General features: G+C 32.9%; 1 long non-coding RNA gene across 1 annotated transcript; it reads left to right on the plus strand.

Moving 5' to 3' along the window:
- Window positions 1-15291: 15291 nt before the first annotated feature.
- On the plus strand, window positions 15292-16167 carry LOC118683775 (uncharacterized). Its single transcript, XR_011396878.1, has 2 exons — window positions 15292-15712; window positions 15808-16167. It is a non-coding gene; the product is annotated as an uncharacterized lncRNA (long non-coding RNA).
- The last annotated feature ends 2830 nt before the right edge of the window (window positions 16168-18997 follow it).

The following is an 18997-nucleotide window of genomic DNA, read 5'->3' on the forward strand; positions in this document are numbered from 1 at the left end:
TACCCTGTAGGAAAACAAACTGATTTAAGATTAGATAGATTTAGATATGTATATGCGTGTGTATTGTATTGACAAAGAAATATTTTTATTAAAAATTATTGTTATTGTTTTTAAATTTATCTTGAGAGTAAAACGTTCGTCAAGAGTATTCTTGAAATATTATTATTATACATAAGTTCGCTATATTTATACATATATATATGTATATATATGTACATATGTACATTTGTATATGAAAAAATTTTACTATCTATATCTTGTATCCTAATAGTTCTTTAAAAATTTTTTTTGGGAGCAGAAAAAATATGAAAACCTTTACATATGTACATATATGAATGTACAATATATAATATATTTTTTTATGTGTAGTACTGTATTTAAGAAGTTAAAAAAAAACAAATAAGTTACCTAAACTAATTCCCTTGATGTTCCATACTCACACTGAAGTGTCAAATCAAACTTTTTTATTTTGAATCGTGGAAATCACCAAATGCATGTAAAATATTAAATTTGTGAAAATACGTGTTTATATACATATGTATGTTTACACGCTGAACCAACTTAAAAAAACGAAGAATAATTTGGAACAGGATATGATTGGGCGTTACCAATTTCAGAGTAAGTCTGCTGAATGTCTAAAACGAAAATAACTTATGTCAGATATATATGTATGTTTGTATGCAGAGGGCGTAACAGGGTCGATAATGCGACTGCTACTCAGTGGTATGCAGGTTCGAAATTTCTAACTACCTTTATTCCACAAGTATGTATGTACGTCTATAGCTACATATATCCTTTAGCTATGTTCAAGCATTGAGATAAGATCTTCCAGGAATACTTCCTAACTTCTAAAAGTCAATATGTTTGGCTCGTAGTATTAAAATTAAATTTAAATTTTTTATAAATCGTGCTCTTTGTGATTTATGTAGCTGCTAAGCGCAGTGAAAACAGCACATAATACTCGAGGCATACCAACACATCCTTGTGTTTATAAAGCTATTTGTTCGTCTATAAGTTTGCGTTTAATAAAGCAGCAATTTACAGTTATGTTACTTGTTTAAATTCATTTATAAATTATAAGTTACACAATATATACTTATATATACATGTAGACAATATAGTTATGCGCTGCTATACAATAATTATGTTTATTAATCAGCGCAATCAGTAATTGAATAATAGTTGAAACTTTCTACCACAAGGGTTGCTCATATATTTTTTGTCCGAAAAAAAGGTAAACTCGTTTAAGATTAAAATAAGATTTTATGAACTTTTAAAAATATTATCTGCTCTGAACAGTCACTTTTTTGCAGTTTAATCCTTGTATTTTGTTCTTCTTATGCTGCATTGAAAGTTCTGGGTCCTGTGAGGCATTTGTCGTTGAGTGAACAGTTGTGACGAGAAAGTTCATTGTATCGGTTTTTAAAACCGTGAACAGGGTATATGTCACGAAGTTTCAGGTAGTTTGCCACGAAGTTTGTTACACCCAGAGGGAAACGTAACGTAAAAATACAGGTTGGTTGCAAAGTTTTTGCTCTCACCAAGAAATAGCGCTACTAGCTCTAATTTTTTATTTCTCAAGTTGGTACATCTGTCGTGAGAACACATGCAAAATTACAAGTCATTCTGTCAATTAATTCTTTGTTTACAAGCCTTTTGATTAAAAATATAGAGTATTTTTTTGATATGGAAAAAATTGAATATCGCGCAATGATTAGATTGTTTGTTTTGAAAGGTTTATAAGCAAAGGAAATTTATGAGCACTTGTTGGAAGTGTATAAGAAGTCCCCACCTTCAAAACGCGCAGTTGAATTTTGGTCGTACTAGGCTTGAAGATGATCCAAGTGAAGGACGACCAAAAGTTTGACTAAGCGTGGAATTGCTAATGCCATAGACATCTAAGACTACCGAGTACTTCATATTTTACAAGGAGAATTACATATGAAAAAGCTCATTGGAAAGTAAGTGCCGCACACGTTAACAATTCTACCAAAACTTGATCGATTACTAATTTCTCAGCATAGTTTGGAGCGTTTTAAGCAGAATCAAACCGATTTCTTGCATCGTTTTATAACTATAGATGAGACTTGGATCTACCACCATGATAATAAATTGAAATAAGAACGTCTATAATGGACGTACAGCTCCAACGCAAGTCACCACGATCAGCAAAGAAGGTTATGCCATCAGTTCTTTGGGATGCAAAAGAAATTTTGTTGATTGATTATCTGCAGAAAGGTAAAACCATCAACTCTGAATATTATTGCAGCTTTTTGGATCAGCTGGATGAAAAAGTTCGTGAGAAGAAACCTGATTTGCAGCACAAAAAACACTTTTTTCATCAGCACAATGCACCGAATCACAAATATGTTTTAACAATGACAAAATTCAACGAATTAAAGTTCGAACTGCTTAAGAATCCACTTTATTCTCCAGATTTGACTCTTTTTCAGAAACCTGAAACAATTCCTTCGTGGAAAGAGAATGAAGAAGCTATTACAGCCGTAGACGTGTATTTTGCAGAGCTTCCGGAAAGTTATTATAGGGATGACATAAAATTATTAGAGGAACATTGGAATTAGTGTATTGAAGTTAAGGGAGATTATATTGAATAAAAAATATATTTCATACCTACAAAAGTATTTTTTCATTTCAAGCCCAGAATCTTTTCAAACAACCTGTCTATATAAATGATCAGCATGACGAGCTGAGTTTTTTGAGCAATTTTTGAGATATCGATCTGAAATTTTGCACGTCCTTTTCTCTGCCAGACGCTACACAATTGTCGGAAGAGCCGATATCGAACTACTATAGCTTATAACTGCCACACAAATTGAGCAATAACCTGTCATTGTATAAAAAACCTTTCCTAAAGAAACGATACAATCTTCGAAGAAGTTGTTCAGATCAGATTACAATAGCATATAGCTGCCATACCAACTGAACAATTGGAATTAAGTTTTTGTATAGAAAGCTTTTTCATTTGTGCTGGTTATTCTAGCGTCGGTGCATAACGTTTATTCTAGTTTTATAGTGCTAAAAGAACATTTTTGTTTTAAATAAATTTAGAGCAAAATAAAAGCAAAGTCAGTTCCGAACTATTGAAAGCAACCCTCGTACATCCTTTCATACTAGTTATTAACATAATCTTGTAGCCTTAAACTCGGATATAATAGATTTCATTCAATACATTCTATTTAGGTTTCTGTAGTTACTAGTACGTAGCTTTTATAGAATAGTTCCAACAGCACTTTGTGCTATAAAGGGTGTTTCATTGCGGCAGTTTGAATTGAAATTTCAAAAACACAATAACTAATAAATATGAGTATAGTCAGCGGTGGTTAATCGGTGGAACCAAATTTCTAACTAAAACCGATTGCCTCTCGGCATACACGCTCTAACCGCCAAATGTGGTTCTTTAAAGAAAAAGCACAGAATTGACAGTACTATACAGTTGCTTATGTTCTTGTGTACTCTTATTATAACATCCTTTATGCATATGCTTTCATATAGCAGTGTACAAGTCAAATAACGGTACTTTTTTCTACAGCTATTTTTGAATTTATTTATAAATGTTTTATTGTATTCGGCATACAATGCATTTTACACAAAACTATGCACATACCTACATCATAATATTTACGTGAGTACTGCTGCTTATAGAGGCAAGATTTGTTTGTATGCATGTTCAAAAACCTCTTCTCTTCGTATGCGTAACTTTCGTTTTTAGTAAAAGCCTTGTAGTGTTGGCAGCTTATATAGATGCTATGCGAGCGGTGCCCCGTCGCTTGTAACTGACTGAGCAACAGTCATGGCAAAGTGAAAAGCAGGCAGCAAGTCAGCAGGAGCAACAAACATCGAGGCAATGCATATAAATACATGCATACAAACATACATACAAATAAAGTGAGATATGCGGTCGGGCAAGTAGTCAGACAGCGCTTTTGATTGCGATGCCACAAAAAGGGTTCATACAAACGCTCATAAAACATTTAGTGAGAAACAAAGTGAGACTTTTTCCCTCCAAGTGCATAGCAAACGCAGTTCAATGAGCAGAGTCGTTAGCATGCATTCGGCGGGCCAACATGTCGTATACGTGTTAATCAAATTTGAATTGTAAAATAATTAAAGTGAATTATTAGCAATTACTGTTCGATTATGGGACTATGTGAGCGTGTTAGTTTAATTTTCGTCAACATTATTTTTGTGTTGTGTTAAGTGCGATTTTTTCTTTTAATTTGAACTTATTTTGGTATGCGAATATTTGCATTGCATTGAAGGTGCACGATTGTGGAGAAGTGCTAATTGACGCTTTCGCTTTTACTTTAATAAAATCGTAAAGAAAATAAGCAAATTGACGAAGGAAAAAAGGAGGCTAAGATGTGTGAACAATAAAGTGTGTATTTTTTTAATAAGGCAATAACTGTCCCTAAAACGTAGCAAATTAGATAAAGCAAACTACTAAATTCTGATTTCTATATGTATAATTCGAAAAGAAACCAATATATATATATAAACAAATACACATATAAAACACATTTTTTTACTTCAACATACTGCTGCTAAGTCACAAAAATACTAAAACTTCTATTTTTGTGCGCAGTTGCATTGATTTTGCCTTTGAGCAAAGTCACCGTGCCACAGAGCATTGTCATGCAACGAAACTGCACTTGGCTCGCTTGGCGTAAAGTGCATTTGTAGTTCTAAGTGCATATAGCTATATGCATATACATGCGTTATAAGTGCATATTAAGTGCTTAGCAGCCTTAATGTGCGACGAGCCGTATACGTGACCCTTTTGCCGTGAGCCACTGCGCTACATAATGAGATGAAATCAACTTAAGATTATTGTACTATATGCATCGTGAGTACATATTGATCGTGATTGAGGCATTTTCAGTTTTTTTTATTAATACTTGTGTATCAATTTGCAGTAAGAAAGTATTAAAGACACATAATTGGTGTAGCTTAACTGTGATATATATTAAAATACTTGTATTTATGTATGAGTTGAAACAAAATTGAAACCAAAAGCAAGAAAAAACGTTAACTGCGGTTAACTACCGAAGCTAGAATGCCCTTCACATATAAAGAAGTTTCCATACAAGAACTTGATTTTGATCAATCAGTTTATATGGCAGCTATATGCTATAGTGATGCGTTCTGAACAATTTCTTTAGATATTATAGCGTTGATTTAGAAAATAATTACTGCAAAAGTTTGTGAAGACATCTCGTCAAATAAATAAGTTTTTCATACAAGAACTCAGGTCTCAGTTTATATGGCAGCTATATGGTATAGTAGTCCGGTTTCGACAAATGATCAGCTTTTTAGTGAGAAAAGGACGTGTGCTAGATTTCGGAGCGATACCTCAAAAGCGGAAGGACTAGTTCGCGTATATAGAAACAGATGGACATGGCTAATCACACACACAATACATATATACATTTTATAGCATCTCCGACGTTTTCTTCTGTGTGTTACACATTACAAATCGTGAAATATGCTTAAAATTTATGCAGATCACCTCAATTCTTTAGCAAAAATTCAAGAGTTAACGTTTGCAAATAATAAATTATCAAAACCATTTCATTTGATTTAACCGAGCTTAGAAAGCAATACCACTCACTAGTAGTACCTTCTATAGATTCGGAGACTTTTCTAAATAAAGACCCATGTTTCCTCGCAGTCGCCATTTCACTTTCATATTACGGAAAATAGTTTTATTGCAACTTCCGATTCTACTTTGGCAGTAACAACTTTACAACCGACCGGCATTTGCTTGCTTTGCTAATTAATGTTTTTGCCTTTCTCTGTTGTTGTCATAAAAACTTTGCTCAAAGTCAACTGGAAACGCTTACAAAAGCAATTGGCATTATGCCAAACAATCTGGTTTAATTCAATCATAACAAACCGCTTAGTCTCTAAAGGCTTATTGATTTACACGCATATATACATACATATTTGTATGTATCAAATCCGCTTTCAAACGCATTCACTTAAAACAATAACAAAGCAACAGAGTGCAGCCGCATGCGGACATTTACTGGACACATTATCGCTTTTAAAAGTTCGGAAGTGCCATTGGAGATTTAATATAAAAGCGAGGCATATACAAATAATTAGAAATAAAAATTTGAAATGTAATAATATCAGTTGCAAATCAAATATGCATGCGTACATATACACACACACACATTTATAAGACGTCGAAACACCCAAGAAAATGCATAAACGCCGGCACGATGAAAATATACCAGTCTCCATTATTTAGTCGCCACGCAACAGTGGCAATAAAAAATGGCACGCAGGTCGCCAAAAACCGGCAGACAGGTTGCCGTCATCAACAGCGCAGCAGACTGAAACGTTCAGCGGTTTTTTATGTGTATGCAGATACGAGGACAGTTTGATAGGTAGTTGTCTTCTTGAATAGAGCAGCAAATTTCAGCAAAATTATAAAGAGATTTTGTTAATTACATTAAAATAGATGTCAGTACTCTAAATACTACTCTCTTCTGCTATTTTGGAAGTAAGTAGTAGCTATACGAGTATATGAAGACTAGTGACTAGAACTTATCCAATTTTTCATTGCAAATTTATATGAAACTGTTACCTTTCTGAGCCGATTAAATATTATAAACATTTCATCTAAGGTTGCAAAACAGCCCTACGCGTCATCTGGAGTAGCCACTTTTTACGTCACAACTAAAACTAAAACTAAAATCCAACTATAAAAAATAGTCTACCTATTCATAAATTAATGTATTCAACTGTGATTTTGAGTTATTTTTAGAATATTTCATATATGTTCAAGTTAATTTTTTAATTATTACAAAATAACGAGACTGGCAACCCTGCGTTGCGAGAGAGCTATTAGCTCACTCCATTCTACGGGAGAAATTCCGTTCCGGAGGTCAGTTCTAGTAGTTTCCACTACTACGTTAAGAATCGTATGATGAGAGAGTTCGATGGAAAATTCGGTTTTTCGAGAAAGGTCTTTACTTCTCAATTGTTTATTTAAGCCAAAATGACGTTTGTCGGTAAAGGATGTTTATGCCAATTCCAGATGTCTAGAGTTTTTAAGTTATGACTAAAATATAAGTCCACTACTATCAAATAAGAAAAGTAGTCGAAATTTCATCATGAACTCATTTACTAACCATTTGCCTCTCACCATCTCTAGTCATCCTAGTGAAAGTGGCTAAACATGCTGTAGTTTATACCAATGCTATGGAGGAGTTCTGTGTATGTCAACAATTGTGCACTCTTACAGAGTTGTGGCTGGATATATTTTCTTCTAATTTAGTTTAAGAAAACTTCACAGCGGAATGTCGCACTTTATAAAACCATGCTTAATATTAAACGGTTCGGAAGGATTCTATATAATTTCAATTTACAAAGTCCCATAAAAAATGTTGATTTAGACATGTAGTTTTCAAGAAGAAATAAATCGCATAAAATTTTATGTTGTGGCCAAAACTTAAGCTTTATTAAACAAATAATGGGTTATCCATTTTGTTTTAAAAATGACTGCGAGGTCCAGTTTTCAACCACTTTTAGCAGCAATTGGCGCCGTATGTCAGCAGAAACGGTGCATATATTCTCTTCCAAGTCGTCAAACGTCTCTGGCTTATCTGCGTAGACATAGTCCAGCGGTGCTAGATCGGCGTCTTTGAGGAGGTGCTACTGGGCGGTTATGTCGACCGAATATTGCACGCAGCCCGCAATGCGTCGCACGGTACCGAACCATTCTTGTGGTAATAGCTTGCACAATTTACCAGCGTTGTACCAAAATAAGTCTGTTCATTATTAAATGGTAAGCCAAACAGCTGTCAAAAAGAATAACTCCGAAAAAATTATTGTGTCACTGAAAACCACACATCTAAAAAAACTACCATTACGATTTAGTTATAGCAGCATTAAAATCATATAGATCTCTAAATAACGTGATACAGGTATATACGCCTGCCATTCTAACGCTTTTTTATGCTATTATGACTGACGTTTATCATACCACTTGTTTGTTCGATTTGCTACACTCCAAATTGAAAGTATAACGGAACTATTAAACAAACCTCGTATAACCGGCATTTTGAAACTAATAAGCAAACGACACTACAATTAACACAACAACACCATCGCCATTCATAAAAATAATAAAGGAACAAACAAATGTGTTGCATGCAGCGAAGTGTGGCATACAAGTTTGGCAACTTTGACAGCGTTTATTTAGGGGTTGTTGACTAAAAAATCACGCTATGTCCATTGAGAGAAAATACTTTGTAATTTTTGAATTTAAAAAATATGGCTTGGACGATTTTTATAAATGGTAATGGACCGCATTATTTAATAATTTAAAAGCAGTTAGAAGGTATTCAACTGATAATTGGGCATTAATTAGAGACCAATAATAATGAGAACGAAATTTATTGGTTAGAAAATACGACGTTGGCTTAGTCAGCAAGGCTGATGGAGTTATAGAAAAAGTTTTCTGAGTACTATATTATATTCTCTAACTGCAAGTACTTCGTAGAAATTCTAACGGCTTATCGTCTGTTACTAACGGATCAGTGTCTAGAGTGTTCAAAGCGCAGATCGTTCCACAGTTAATTTCTAAAAAAAAATTTTATTTTTACAAATTTACCAACTTTATGTATAAAATTATGAAAAATTCCATTATTAATTTTCTTTTATGTGAATAATAGAAATTTTACTACGCTATACCTGCCGTGTTGCCCATAATCGCCGCTCGTTATGCAAATGTAACAACAACAAATTTTATAGCTTTGCTTCATAGAAACCGAAAGCTTTTTGCTTTCTTATGCTGCGTTGTATGGTCAAACTTATTAAAATGATATGTATGTAGATATTTGTGTATGTATGTGTCTGCATCATTTTTATGCTTTTAAGAGACACGCCGTTTAATATTCAACTGCAATTATTTTTGTCGAAGCATTCAAACAACTATTAAACAAAAATTAATAGGATACTTCCTTCCTTTTGCTATTTGCCACAGTCGAAAAATGAAAAGTCATGAAAGCCAACAAAGCCATCAGAGTCATCGTAATCATCGTCGTGGCTGTCAATGCCGCCATGCATACAGTTTTATTAAGCACCAACACCACGCCACGCCACACCACACCACAATTCAGTTGTCGGTTGATGTCAATGCTTTGCCATTAATGAATTTGAATTTGCATTATTGTTTTCTTTATAATTTTATTGCTTTTGTTTTGCATTAAGTAATTCGCATTTAAGTGAAGCTGTATAGAGTGAGATGGTCAAGTGGTCGTTGTGATGTTGGAAGTGAATAAAAGCCCATATTTATGCATGAGTATTTATGAAAGCATATTTCTTTTGGCATCATCTTTTTGAATTCGATGTTAACCGATGGAAGTTTATTGTGCATAAAATGTTTGCTTATAACACCAGGTTATATTTGACTTTGATAGCGGGCGGAGGCGTGGCTCATACTTGAAATTCTTTTGTTTCAATTTCTAAAGCCATGTTTTTGCTAATACAATGAACGATAATCCATAATATATGGATTAAAGTGGTGTTCATCGCTGTTGAAATAACAAATTTTCTGTTTCGAAAAATGGCGATTTGTTTCCTACAAAACTTTTTCTTAGGAAAAGCTTATCCATGCAGTATTTTATAATTGTATATACTTAGTTTTGCCATAAATCATGTTAAAAAGTTTACAGCGATAAATTCGCAGAAAAAAGTGTTTTTAACACCCAAAATTTAGCGTTGGAGACCTATAAAGTATATATATAATATAAATGATCAGCGTGATGAGCTGAGTCGATTTAGCCATATCGTCCTTTTCTCCGGCAACCGAACTTGTCATTTGTCAGAACCGTCGATATCGGACCACTATGGCATATAGCTGCCATACAAACTGAATGATAAAATTAAGTTCTTGTATGGAAAAGAATTTTATTTGACAAGATATCTTCACGAAATTGCTTGTCTTGCTTGCTACTGGCGCTTAATAATAATGGAGTGAGGAGTTAGAGAATATCGCATTGCGGTGATAGCTTAGGTAAATGAAATTTATGCGCTTCTCTTAAAAACTTAATATTTCGATAGTATTTGTGTGCGCACTATTGATCGTATTTCCAAAACGTTTACAGTTCATGACAAATAAAGAAAAGGTCGTCCTCATGTGGTTCGAACCAATTCAGTCATAAAAACTGTTCGCGAACTTTCACTGTTGAAGAAGTTTTCAATAAGCAATACGATAAAATCTACGCAAAAGACGCTAAAATATTATTTCAAGGATTCAACGTGACAACCATCCAGCTGCTGTAGTGGGATGGTAGGGAGTCTCCTTTTAAGGCTGGGGTAAAAGTCTACCAGCAGTGTGTTTTAGAAGGCGTGGTAAAGCAGTTAAGCGGTTCTCTCTTCGATTGGCTTTTTCTGGAAGATTCTGCTCCAACAAACAAGTAAAAACCACTCAGCAGTGACCAAAAAGCAATATTCCTGGTTTCATAGCGGCAGAGGTCCAGTTTTAAATGAGCTGGAAAATATGATCTCTCAAATACTCCACAGAAATTTAGAGAATCTCAAAAAATTTTGTAAGCATATATATATATATATATAGATATAGAATTGTAAACACAATTATCTGCTAAAATACTTTGAAAAATAGCAAAACATATGCAGTTATTTAGATATACCTATACATGTATGTAAATATATTACTTCTTCTTTACTCTCTTCATTAACACATCTTTCACTTTTCGCGGTTGCACACAATTACTTTCCCTTTCTTTATTTACAAAACAATCGCTTACTACAGATATATCACAACGTACAAATTTTTTCATTCACAGTTGCACTCACACATATCATGTACCTTTATATGTGTGTACTCGTACCTAATAACATCTACATATGTATATGAATGCTGCTTGATACAGTTGAGCTTTTATCACTTTATTGTTGTATTTGCTCTTACTCATATCACTTTACGAGTTTCACAAAAAAAAAAAAAAACTTTGTAATAAATACTCAGACATGTGAGTATGTATAAGATGTTGTACTTTGAATTATACACAAGCACACAAAAGTTACAGAAATTGTTTGAACCCGAAGTAGATATTTCCTCTTTGTCATTGCGGCATACGAAATTAATATATGGTACAAACAAAAGCTTTGTTTTTTATAACAAAGTACAAATTGTCCAATTACTCAAAAGGTGTTATTCACCTTAAATATTGTACAATATCACTTTATAATTGGTAAGTGGTAAAAGAATTACGGTAATAACTAGTAATTGGGGAAATGGTGAAATAAATATGCTAGGAATACAATAAGAAAACTGCATTGTGAAGTCATTTTTTTCATGGTCATCATATAGCCTCACGAACATGTTGACAATCGGAGTAATATATACTATAGCTTATATATATTGTTTTATAATTATAAAGCTATGACAATTTGGATAAACAAAATATATATAATCTGTACCAAGTCAACAGCATTTCAAAATTGTACAAAAATATTAAAAAATTATTTGTTTGTTTTGTCACAAAAATATTGAAATACTGCATGAGCCCGGAAGTGCAAGGTTAGCCATTAATCGGTGCATAAATTTCAAATACTTGTAGTGTTGTCAGTTGATTTGCCACCTTGTCATGCGGCAAGTTAAGCCAGTTATGCGGCAAATCAGCGGAAGCAGTCGACTAGAGATTAACTTACGCACATAACTTGGATTTCTTGTGGCGAGTAAGTGTCAACAAAGTAGCTAAATATAAATATATATTGATGTACAAGTACACTATGCAATGTATGTATGTGCATATAAAGCTTATGTGCAAAAATTGTTACTGCGATGGTTTACTATATCGAGCAATTCAGTTCACTTCCTACTTTTAAATGTAGGCACCCCCTTTTTCCATAATACCACTAGAGCTTGATATATTTTTGCAGCCTATTTTAAATAATTGTTTTGTGGACGTGTCTTTGCTTAACTATTTCCTATGTATTTCCATATTTATTTATATGATGTTCGGATCTTTAACTTTTGTTAAACTACATAGGTATATTATCAATGCAAATTTTCAATTAGCATTGGTGTCAACTATTCTTATACCCTGCTCTAATGTTTTATTCCGAACTCGTACGGAAATCCTCGTACCAAAGCAAGTCTTAATGGGTCGACTAAGTCACTGAAGCTTTAAAACTGAAAAATCAATGACTAAGAGTTTATCTGGAAGGAGATAGGAGAAAAGAGATGGATATACTTGTATATGGCAATCACAAGAGAAAAAATTACATTTTTAAAGGAAATCGATGGTCGATATCGGTCATCATAGAGGTAAATGCCGATAAGACACATATGGTACTATTTACAAGGAAGTTAAAATCCCCACATGGAAAGATCTGAGGCTCAACGGGGTTGTAATTTTGGATAGTAAATTATAGAAAGGTTACTCAACCTACAAGTAGAAAGGTCTTTAGCAAAATTAGTTACACGGTTGGCGGCGTTAGGTAAATTCTCCACAAGGACCTTCGGGCATAGTTCGCTTATTAGATAGGTGGTTGGTGGGTATTTTATGCCTTCGCACTTTATTTGAGATAAAAGGTTTCAAGTCACACAAAAAGAGGGTGAATGGCGCAGGAGCATGCGACTTGCCAGTGGAACTTACAACATTAACACAGACGGATCAGACCATTTTTGGATAATGGAGTGGAAGTTGGCATCTATTGATCGGAACTGGATTTTAGGCAATCCTTCAAGCTTCCAAATACTGCAGTATCTTCCAGGCGGAAGTCATTGCGGTATGAGATAGCTAACAATGCAAGAAACAACATAATGATTATCGTATATACGTCGATAACCAGCCGATATTTAAGGCAAGAATCTCGCATTACGTCAGAGAATGTGAAGTCAGAGAAGCAGGGAGGCTGTAGATGTAGTGGCAGCCGGAAAGCGGCTTCATATATACTAGTCTCTAGGCCACAAAGGAATTCCGGGAAACGAAATAGCTGATGAGATTGCCAAAAGTGCCATCCGTCTGGCTACCGAACCAGTACAAAAAATATGTAAGTCATACAATGAAACTTCTAAAAAGGCTGGCAGATGGATCAGTGTGAGATGGAACGCCTTAAGAACATGAGGATCGCCAAAATCATGTGCAGAATCACTGAAGCAAAACAAGCATGCTTTTTACACACACGGTTTCGAATGTACTGCTGAACGGTTGTTGGCCTAATGACAGGTCACAACCTACTGGCATCATAAGAGAAGGGCATAAGTATCGATACATGCAGAGAATGCAGGGAAACAATGAAAGAGACGCTGGAACACCTTCCATGTTCTGTTCTAGAAGTTAGTTAAAGGAACTAGATAAAGTATCAAAATTAAATATCAAGTGGCTGTTAAAGTTCTAAAAAAAAGATTGACGTCCTGTATGACAAAAATTTCAACTCAAAATCAACTGGACCTCCATCCGGCATTACTAAAGATCAGTAGGTCTATATATGGCATGGCAGTTTCGACAAGAGAGCGGTTTCCTGGGGATAAAAAGGACGTGTGGAACATTTCAGATCAATATCTCAAAAACTAGGGACTAGTTCTTTTATTACAATAACCATAACAATGTATTAACAAGAGACTTTATGAAAAAAAAAATAATTTAAAATATGTAGGCAGACTTCATAATATTTTGCGATACAATTTGATATAGGTTAAATATTAATTCACTAAAGGCAATGCATATAATTAGTTCCCCAAAGTTAGATCATTTATCGTGAAAGAGTCGTCATGAGGCCCACACGCTCTATTTCTCGTTCAGTATTTGCTACTAATAAATTGCTTCCTCTATATGTATAATATTAAAATAATTATAAAAAAAAACACATCGCTGGATTGTTCGCTAATAATAGCAATCGCGGTATGGGGATAAATTACACGCTATAAAAAATTAATTATTGTTACACTTATTTAATTAGCCAATAAAAAAATTAAAACTATACATAGTCGTCCATGTGACAATAATAAACTGATAGTAGGTCAAGTTCATGGGGAATGCAGGCAAAATGCAATGCGGTGTTTAGCACAAAATGTTTGAAATATTTCAAAATAGAGGGGGTACAGATTTTATATAAAAATATTTATGAAACTTTTTGTGTAACAATTCAACGTTTTTTTATATAAAAAGTTGGATTTTTATTGTTTTAATAGTGGAGCCATGGAAGAGATAATACTGGTAAATTCAACCTCCTACTATAATGAAGAAATTGTATGCTTTCTATGCTTTATAACAATTACTTTTGCATTAACCTTCAATAATTTACGATTAATAAAATTAACGTTTTTAGCTAAATAATATTTTCTTCCTATTTAAGTCTGTGGTTGCTTCGGCTGCCAAAGATCTTTGCACGCAGTGATTGTCTAACCTGATCGCATTTTATTTGTGAGGATTTGTTTGCGAAAAGCACTTAAATGGGTTATGAGTAAATTCATGAATTCAAGCATTCAATTAATATTCCAGCGTCATATACCATACACATACATACAAATGTCATACGATTATAGTTGTGTACTGCTTGTGTACCGACAAGTTTTGCTTGTATATTTTGTATCTTAAAAATATCTTTCGCAAAGCTCAAGGTCGTATTGCAAAGAAAAAATAAAAACACAAAGCCCAAGAGAATCTACCCGCAACTTTAAATTTGACAAATGTATAAAGAAGTTAGAGCTGTTTTTCTTTATTTTTTTACTCTCAAATATCTTGTATATTTAATATTCGCGCGCTTTTTGGCAGCTAAGTGGGTAAATTTGAGCTTTTGAATAAATTGTAGTATATATAAGTATATTAATACGCAAAGTTGCTACTACCATCTGTTAATATGTATGTATGTGTGAAATTATGTATTTGTAATTGTGTGAGATTTTATTATTCATAGAAATGCCGAATAAATATTGCTCAAATTAACAAGAAGCTACAATACTTTTTATGATTCCATTCATGTCTAGACAGTATTTTGATTTATTTCGTGCTTTGTGAATCCTAAAAGATTTAACAGTCACAAGAACTGAGTACACGCATATATGTATATATATAACAGTTATATGTACCATATCAAATCGGTTTGGGAAAATACAAAATTATATATTTTTTTTAAGGAAGCATTGCTAGCTACCGACAATGTTTACATTGAATACGTGATTAATATTCTACGGGCTGTGAACGATCACTCCCTTTGTTTGAAAATAATATGCCATCGTTTTGTAATTTTTATATGTTTTTATTACTACTTTCAAGCATACACAAAAATTGTTTACTTAATTTTATACTGATTTATTCATAATTTTTTTGTGTTGAAGTGGAGTTCTCGAAGGAACGTTAAGCGGTTTCGAGAAAAACACGTTAAAAGTTTTGACAACAAATAATACTTACATAAATCAATTAGCTATGCCTGTGACGGCGCGCTCTCCTTTTGTGGCTACAACTTCGAAAATATTGAAAATTTTGGTTAGGAAATGTAACAGTATATTTTTGAAACGTTTTTATTAAAAAACTTTATATTAAAAAAAGTGAGTTTACATCAACTTCCAAGTTGGCGACATTATTAGAGTACAAGTGAAAACCAATTATATCAAAAACAAAGTCACGTAACAAATCTGTTTCCATACTATGATTTTTACATGTACACGACAACGGAAAACAATCAGGATCGGCTTTTCAAAATACGTGTAATGGTTGACGCTTTAAATTGTCGATTTCAGCAGTTATATAGTGAAACAAAGGAATTATCAGTAGATGAATCTATGATTCTTTTTAAGGGTAGGAGTGCCATCAAACAATATTATTCTATAAAGCCAATTAAACGTGGGTAGCAATTATGGTGTTTGGTGGATCAACATGGATATTTCAAAACAATTTTCAACATACCAAGGAAAAGACGGAGTAGTATAACAAGTATATCTCAAAAGAGATCGAAAATGCATATGTCATATGTACTTGGCTATTAAAGGACTCTAAGGAAACTTTGTTGTCCGAACCAATCTAAGCTGAGCTACTATAACCTTTAAAAATAAAATAGCAAAATTTCAATTTGTATTTTATTACTCAGATTATGCACTTGTCATTAAAAATATAATAACAATCATAAATACATTAGACCGGTGCACTTAATTAGTCAAAATCATCACACAAAATGCATTCATTTTCAAGCGCAAGTTCGTAAGCTTTTAATTTATTTATAGGTATACATATCATTTATCAGACTTACATACACATGGCTTAATGCAATTTTCAAATTATCCACATATATACAAATATATAATATGTATACATATGTATGTACATTTGCTTATAAAAATATTTTCGCTATTAATTCGTTGCCATGTAAGTGACTTTGCCTTGGGGAGCAAAAGAACTAGAATGTCAAGAACCTGCTCATACATGAAGGTAGTCGACTTTACCACCAACTTTCATACATAAATACATGCACATATGTGTACGAACACACGTTTGCGAGTACATATTGAAGCCTGAATTATTTGCCATTTGAAAAGAGCCGCTGATGTCGGTTGCTTGACACTTTTTTATAAGCCAGTTTCTTTCGTTTGTAATTGTATTAATTTATTTGTCACTTGGAATTTGTTCAACTTGCTCTCGAGACGCTGACACAAATAGTCAAGATTTTTTGTAATATATTTTGTGCTAGTATTTGTTGTCGCTGTGACTGTTATTTATTTTTCTATCTAAAGTTCATATTCCCGATTATCAAGAATTAAAAACGAATTTTCAGTATGCTGACATGAAAAAAATTAAATTTTAAGTGACTTGAGAATGACTCAATAAAAGTTTGCATGTAAAAAGTCAGTCGAAAGTGAAAAAAATTCATTAAAAGCAAATGGCAGTTAAGAGTTTTGTTTGAATAGTAGATGTTAGAAAAAATTATATTATATTTTATATATTTTGCAAAAATTATTAAATTATTGCTAGAAATTTGCTCAACAAATTCCGATTTTTATAGAATATCTTATAAAATAATAAATTTACAGTCTAGCTTAATTTATAATTTCTATTACTTACAAATTTTAAGTCGCTTAAGGAGCTTTTTACAACACATTTTTTTACAAAAACAAAATGTTTATGCCCTGCCCTGGTTAGATCGGATGACTATGGCATATAGCTGCGATACAAACTGAACGATCGGAATGAAGTTGTTGTGGGGAATCTTTTGTATTTGTGAAGCTTCGCTGCAGCCGAAGTTAACGTTTTTTCTTGTTTTTACTGTTGTATTCCTTATTCATAAAATTATTTATTTTGTGTTGATTTGTCGGTTCCTCCACCAACACCAATACACCAGCAAATGGAGATCTGCATCGACTCTTTGTCGACAGGTATTGATGAGCTTAAGTTGAGATGGATTTTAACCTGTTATGATAAATTATTACCTGTTAAGCTATAGATGTAAGCATATTTGGAGTAGTAGTTGGACTCCATCGTGCTTGAAACAATAATTTAGTGGGACAAACTTTCGATGACTGATTCATAAAATTAAATAAATCTGTGAATCTGATAAATGGGTTTGTCAATGGGTTCATTAATAGGACATCTAGTTTTTATGCTTTAACTGCATAAGACTAATTTTTGCATTTTATGGCGGTGCGTCAGATCAATGCTCTAGCTGTTCGACCAGATTTAAGATCGGTCGTTTTAGAAAACGTGGTACAAAATCGAACTAACAAGAGGGCTATCAAAACTCATAGTGCGTACTGCGGTTATCCGAAATTTTCTTTATATACAAATGCCATTAGATATGCAAACTAATAAAATCAATATGTTGGCAATTTCATGTCTTACTTTCTTTTTTGCTTTAGTTAAAGTAAGTTTGCTTTAATTATTTGTTTTCTTCTTGTTTAGTTTGAGGTAAGATTTCCTTAACGATAAATAAGTCACCATATATTTACCCATTGCATGGTAGTGAAACACACAATCCAGCCAGCTACAGCGGTTGTCAAATGGCAAAACATGAGTCAAAATAAATAATTTCTTTGCAGTGTAATTGTCATGTCAACAAAAGCAACCTTGACTTTCTTTCCACATTTTCAACCAAACATATTGTACATACATATAAAATATATATATTTTATACATACAAGTATATAGTATAAGAAGTGTCAATTGTATAGTTCCGGAGGAAATCAGCAGTCCATAAAATATTTTCATTATTTTATTTATTGTTATTATTATTAATGTTATTATTGTTGTAGATTTTCGCTTTCCTGAAATTAAAGTTCAGACAACTTTTCATTATACCTTTCCACTTTGAGGTTTTTCGTGCGTTTTTATGTTCGCTTTTTTTCAAGTTTTGACAATACGTGCTTCACAGTTACAACAGTTATTTCGGTACATATGTACAAATATACATAACATACATACAAAAAGAAAAAAATTAATATATCTGACAACAATTTCGTTGTACTACAACAATTCAAAACTTGTAGAAAGTTGCTTTGACTTGCGATTTTTAACAAACACATTTAAAATATAGCGCGAACAGCTCGTGAGTATGAATGTATTTGTTTATTTTAACTAACGAATAACTAAATATTAAGTCAGCATTCGTTTGCCAAAAATATGATTGCAAGTAAAATTTATTTTCGTTAATAATTATTGGCTGTCATTGACCACCTTGTTGTGGGGTAAAAGTGACGATATAATTAACCTGTGATATACACCAGACCATGAAGGAATAAAATATGGTGGAAGTCAGAAGCAACTCACTAATTGTATTTTAATTTGTGCAAAAAAAATAAGTGCTGCCATATTAAAAAAAAAAATTAGGTGCATTTTAGTGTGCCATTTTTAAATATTGTTTTCAAATATTTATAAAACTGTTCTTCGAAGAGTTTCATTTTAATTAAAATTTTTAATAAAATAAAATCAAAGCTAATGATTAACTTCTGGCCAATTACTTAACTTAATAGTTTCTGTACTTTTTTATAAGTTAATATCATTACTAC

Source organism: Bactrocera oleae, chromosome 2, assembly GCF_042242935.1.
Source record: "Bactrocera oleae isolate idBacOlea1 chromosome 2, idBacOlea1, whole genome shotgun sequence".
Taxonomy (NCBI): domain Eukaryota; kingdom Metazoa; phylum Arthropoda; class Insecta; order Diptera; family Tephritidae; genus Bactrocera; species Bactrocera oleae.